Genomic DNA, 5,778 nt, shown 5'->3' on the forward strand with positions numbered 1-5,778 from the left:
ATCTACAAACAGCAAATGCTGGAGAGGGTGTGGAGAAAAGGGAACCCTCTTGCACTGTTGGTGGGAATGTAAATTGACACAGCCACTATGGAGAACAGTATGGAGGTTCCTTAAAAAGCTAAAAATAGAATTACCATATGACCCAACAATCCCTCTACTGGGCATATACTCAGAGAGAGCCACAATTCAAAAAGACACATGCACCCCAATGTTCATAGCAGCACTATTTACAATAGCCAGGTCATGGAAGCAACCTAAATGCCCATGGACAGATGAATGGATTAAGAAGATGTGTTACATGTATACAATGGAATATTAGCCATAAAAAGGAATGAAATTGGGTCATTTGTAGAGATGTGAGTGGACCTAGAGACTGTCATATAGAGTGAAGTAAGTCAGAAAGAAAACCAAATATCATATATTAACGCATATATGTGGAATCTAGAAAAATGGTACAGATGAACTGGCTTGCAAGGCAGAAATAGAGACACAGATGTAAAGAACAAATGTATGGACACTAAGGGGGAAAGCAGGGGGGTGGGGTGGTGGTGGGATGAATTGGGAGATTGGGATTGACATATATACACTAATATGTATAAAATAGATAACTGATAAGAAACTGCTGTATAAAAAATAAATAAAATAAAATGCAAAAAAAATCATACATGAGGGAATATTGAAAAGTTTCCCTTTTATATGTAGAATGGGCTTAGATAGTTCAAAAAAGCAGGAAAAAAATAAGATGCATCGCTTGGAAAGGAAGAAATAAAACTGTTTTATTAGTTATAAAAATCCCTGTGAAGTCCAGAGATGAATTAGAAGGATTAAAACGTGAGTTTAGTTGCATTGCTGGAACAGTGTCAGTATTAAAATATCAATTATATTTCTATATGCCAGTAACAAATAACAATAAAAATTCTAAAGCTATATTTTACTGTAGCAAAAACAAAAAATCGATTACATAGAAATTGAGAGAAATTAAAGAAATAAATCGTTGTACTGTCCTTCTGGATAGTGTCATATTTCCAAATTGATTTTTTTAATGTAATTTCACTAAAGTTTGAGAAATTTTTGGCATTGCGTGGAAACTGAGAAACTAATTTTTTTTTTTTTTTTTTTTTTTTTTTTGTGGTACGCGGGCCTCTCACTGCTGTGGCCTCTCCCGTTGCGGAGCGCAGGCTCCGGACGCGCAGGCTCAGCGGCCATGGCTCACGGGCCCAGCCGCTCCGCGGCATGTGGGATCCTCCCGGACCGGGGCACGAACCCGTGTCTCCAGTATCGGCAGGCGGACTCTCAACCACTGCGCCACCAGGGAAGTCCCTGAGAAACTAATTTTATTTAAAATGTAGGGGCTTCCCTGGTGGTGCAGTGGTTGAGAATCCGCCTGCCGATGCAGGGGAACCGGGTTCGCGCCCCAGTATGGGAGGATCCCACAGGCCACGGAGCGGCTGGGCCCGTGAGCCATGGCCGCTGAGCCTGCGCGTCCGGAGCCTGTGCTCTGCAATGGGAGAGGCCACAACAGAGGAAGGCCTGCATACCACAAAAAATAAAAATAAAAAAAATTTAAAAAAATAAAAAATAAAAAAAAAAATAAAATAAAATGTATATGGTCATGAAAAGTACTCGTAATAGCAAAGACAATATTAAGGAGCAAAAGAAGGAATATTAATTCTACCAGTTATTTAGACTAATAGGTAAAAGGCTACAGTTATTGAAACTGTGAGGTATTAACACAGGATTGACAGATAGACCATGCAAAGAGATTCAAAACAGACCCACCCCAAGGGGCTGCCCCACCATGTAGGGAGAACAAGATGGTCTTTCAGTAAATAGGCAATTTGGACAACTGCATGGGAGAAAAAAACAAAGCTTTACTCTCATCTCTTACCATATATACTATTAACTCCAGATAGTTTGAAGATCTAAATGTGAAATGCAAGACAATAACATTTCTGGGAAATAATATAAGAGCCATCAGTGGAGTAGAGGAAGAATTCTTAAACATGACACACAAAAATACTAACCATAACTGAAAAGCATGATATATTGGACAATATTAAAACTGAGTTACTTAATTTGCATCAAATGGCACTTTTAGAATAATAAAAAGGCAACAGAGTGGAAAAAGAGCATATTTTTGACATGTAACCAATTAAGACCTCATATCTAACATGTACCACAATGTTCACTGCAGCACTATTTACAATAACCAGGACATGGAAACAACCTAAATGTCCATCGACAGACGAATGGATAAAGACGATGTGGCACATATATACAATGGAATATTACTCAGCCATAAAAAGGAACAAAACTGAGTTATTTGTAGTGATGTGGATGGACCTAGAGTCTGTCATACAGAGTGAAGTAAGTCAGAAAGATAAAAACAAATACCGTATGCTAACGCATATATATGGAATCTAGAAAAATGGTACTGATGAACCTAGTGGTAGGGCAGGAATAAAGATGCAGACGTTGAGAACGGACTTGAGGACACAGCAGGGGAAGGGGAGGCTGGAACGTAGTGAGAGAGTAGCATTTACATACATACAGTACCAAATGTAAAATGGATGGCTGGTGGGAGGCTGCTGATAGCATGGGGAGATCAGCTCTGTGCTTTGTGACCATCTAGAGGGGTGGGATAGGGAGGGTGGGAGGGAGGCTCAAGATGGAGAGGAATGGGGATATGTGTATGCATAGAGCTGATTCACTTTGTCATATGGCAGAAACTAACACGACATTGTAAAGCAATTATACTCCAATAAAGATGTATAAAAGTAAACTAAAAAGAAAAGACCTCATATGTAAATATTTAAAGAATGTTTACAATTCAATAAAAGACAACCCAATAGAACAATGTACAATTGGCTTCAAAATAGAGAAGAAAACCAATAACCGATAAACTTATGAAAAAGTGCTTGAAATCTTAAGGAATCCGAGAAATACATATTAAATTCAAAATAAGATATTACTACATGTCCTCCAGAATGTCTAAAATTGAAAGACAAACAATACCAAATACTGGCTATCATAGATAATGATACTAATTCGTAAAAGAGATATTCCAAAAGGTCAGAAAAGCATAAAATATTTCTCAACTTTACTGATTGGAAGACGCAAATTGAATGATCCAAGTGTAAATTATAAGATCATTTTGGATATTATCACACACACATGATGGAATAACCATACTATAGAAACAATGTAGCTATGAAAACAAATGTGTTAATACATCAACTATATTGATCTGAACTGTTGCTAGGGACACATAGTCCAATTAAAAAAGAAAATTGCAGAGTTATGGTTTTGGTTTAAAAAATATTCAAGTGCAACAAGAACAAAAAAATCAAAATGCATATACATATAAATATTCATAAGTATTTATGAGCAGGGGAAAATATGTGGATGAAAACACATCAGGCTGTTAGCATGTTTCCTAGGGCAACAGATGTAGAGATTTCAGAGAAGGAAGAAATAGTTAACCTTTTCTTTATATGTCTTGTATTATTTCCCAAATTAATATGAGTATGTAGTACTTCTGTATTTTTAAAACAATGTAATAAAAGATAAATAAAAATAAAACATAGAACAATAAAAATTAAGATGACTAAAAAATTTAAGCTGAACAAAACAGCTACCATGTTCACATTCTGGCAAAACATCTTATGACCAAAAAATTCACTGAGAACTAAAATTTCACTTAGAATTAAACTCTCAAGAAGCAGACTTTTTCTAGATTCTATGGCACATGTGATAAAAAGCAAGGATGCCTTGGGATAGTTTTCTTTGTTTGTTTTTTGTGAATCACTGGGGCCTTTACACATGACTAAAGTAGACATTTGGAATTGATAGATTTTGTTATCTAGAAAAAACATGGTATATTTTGAAGAACTCTTTTCATAGTTGTTGAGTCTTTTTGATGATGGTTTTATTCTATCTGGCATGCTCAGTGCTGTCTCCTTCACATTTTAATAGTTATTTTTTAATAAACATCTTTAAACACTTTCTTAATCTTTCTCAATTCTTGCTGGCCTGACCAGAAAGACAGCACTATTTTTGAAAGTGTGAAATTAAACACTTGCTTAAGGAGCTGCATTTTGATGATCACTTCTTTTTGTCACATCAAAACAGTGCTGGCCTGAGGAATCACATGAATGCTTTTGTCTTTCAATTTAAATAAAAGTAACCATTACAGATAGCATCAATGGCATTTTCTCAGTTTTGAAAAAGGTGTATTCTGCACGTTATTTATACCTACTTAATGTAGCAAGACAGTAAACCGTAAATTAGATCCATATTATTGCTCGGTTTTTAAATATTTGTTTATTCTTTGGACCACTAAAAGACACACATACAGACCTAGGATGATGTTCAATTTCTTCATATGGCCAACTTTATGTAAAAGAAATTTCTAGGAAACAATATGAATTTGCATTTCTTGGATGACTTTTTTTTTTTTTTTTTTTGCGGTATTCGGGCCTCTCACTGCAGTGGCGTCTCCCGTTGCGGAGCACAGGCTCCTTACGCGCAGGCTCAGCGGCCATGGCTCACCGGCCCAGCCGCTCCGCAGCATGTGGGATCCTCCCGGACCGGGGCACGAACCCGCGTCCCCTGCATCAGCAGGCGGACTCTCAACCACTGCGCCACCAGGGAAGCCCTCTTGGATGACTTTTAATAAACTACTTTTTAACATCTGTATGTTAAGAGTTAGTAACTGTTATATGTTTCAGTGCTTTAACTCATCTAAACATGTGTTTCAGAAAATGGTCTGCATAATAACTTAATTGATAATCATCAAATGAAGTATCCTTAGCTTTGTTTTCTTTTTGCTTGATTTTCATTATTACTATTATTATTATCTCAAAGTTTGATGGCAAGAAGCAATTTTTCATTGGTTGAAATATTTATTAACAGTGGAGAAGTTACCTTAAAAATGTTATTTTACTTACGGTTTGCTCTCTTTTCTTAGAGTTAGTTAACAATCTTCAGAACTGTTAATATGTTTGACTTTTCCTTAGAGAATTGATTTTAATAATCTATTGTCATTAATAGATTTTAAATAAATATACGTATATATTTACTTGCTTCAAATTATTGACAGATTTGGACTCAACAATCAAACTCATTTGCAAAAGTGTTATTTAGGGTTAATAATTCACATTATGGTAACAAAATAAAGCCAAAACTATACAGTAACTGTACAGTAAAAAAGCTCCTTGACATAGGTCCTGGCAGTGATTTTTCAGATTTGACACCAAAAGCAAAAGCAACAGAAGCAAAAATAAAAAAGTGGCACTACATCAAACTAAAAAGCTTCTGCACAGCAAAAGAAACTATGAACAAAACGAAAAGGGAACCTGCCAAATGGGAGAAAATATTTGCAAATCATATATCTTCTGATAAGGGATTAATAGCCAAAATATAGAAACATAACAGAAGAGTGGTTCCCAGGCTGGGGTGAGTTGGGAAATAGGGAGAATTTGCTAAAAGGGTATAAACTTTCAGTTACAAGACAAATAAGGTCTGAGGATCTAATGTAAAACATGACTATAGCTGATAACACTGTATTATGTAATTGGAATTTGCTAAGTGAGTAGAACTTAACTGTTCTCACACTAAAAAGTTAAAAAAGACAAAACAAAAAAAAACTCACAAAGCTTCAAAAATTTTTTTTGCAAATCAAAACTACAATGAGATATCATCTCACACCGGTCAGATTGGCCATCATCAAAAACTCTAGCAACAATAAATGCTGGAGAGGGTGTGGAGAAAAGGGAA

At 35.8% G+C, this 5,778-nt stretch overlaps 1 long non-coding RNA gene across 2 annotated transcripts in view; it reads left to right on the forward strand.

Annotated features, from left to right (window-relative positions):
• LOC129392325 (uncharacterized) overlaps window positions 1-5,778 on the forward strand; it is a 289,454-nt gene that overhangs the window by 281,530 nt on the left and 2,146 nt on the right. Inside the window, exon 4 of one of the 2 annotated variants that reach the window (XR_008618048.1) lies at window positions 4,492-4,521. The exons of the other annotated variant lie outside the window; for it this stretch is intronic. This is a non-coding gene — a long non-coding RNA (uncharacterized lncRNA). Of the gene's footprint in view, window positions 1-4,491; window positions 4,522-5,778 lie in introns of those variants that run through there. 2 annotated transcript variants of the gene reach the window in all.

Source organism: Physeter macrocephalus, chromosome 8 (genome assembly GCF_002837175.3).
Source record: "Physeter macrocephalus isolate SW-GA chromosome 8, ASM283717v5, whole genome shotgun sequence".
Lineage (NCBI taxonomy): Eukaryota > Metazoa > Chordata > Mammalia > Artiodactyla > Physeteridae > Physeter > Physeter macrocephalus.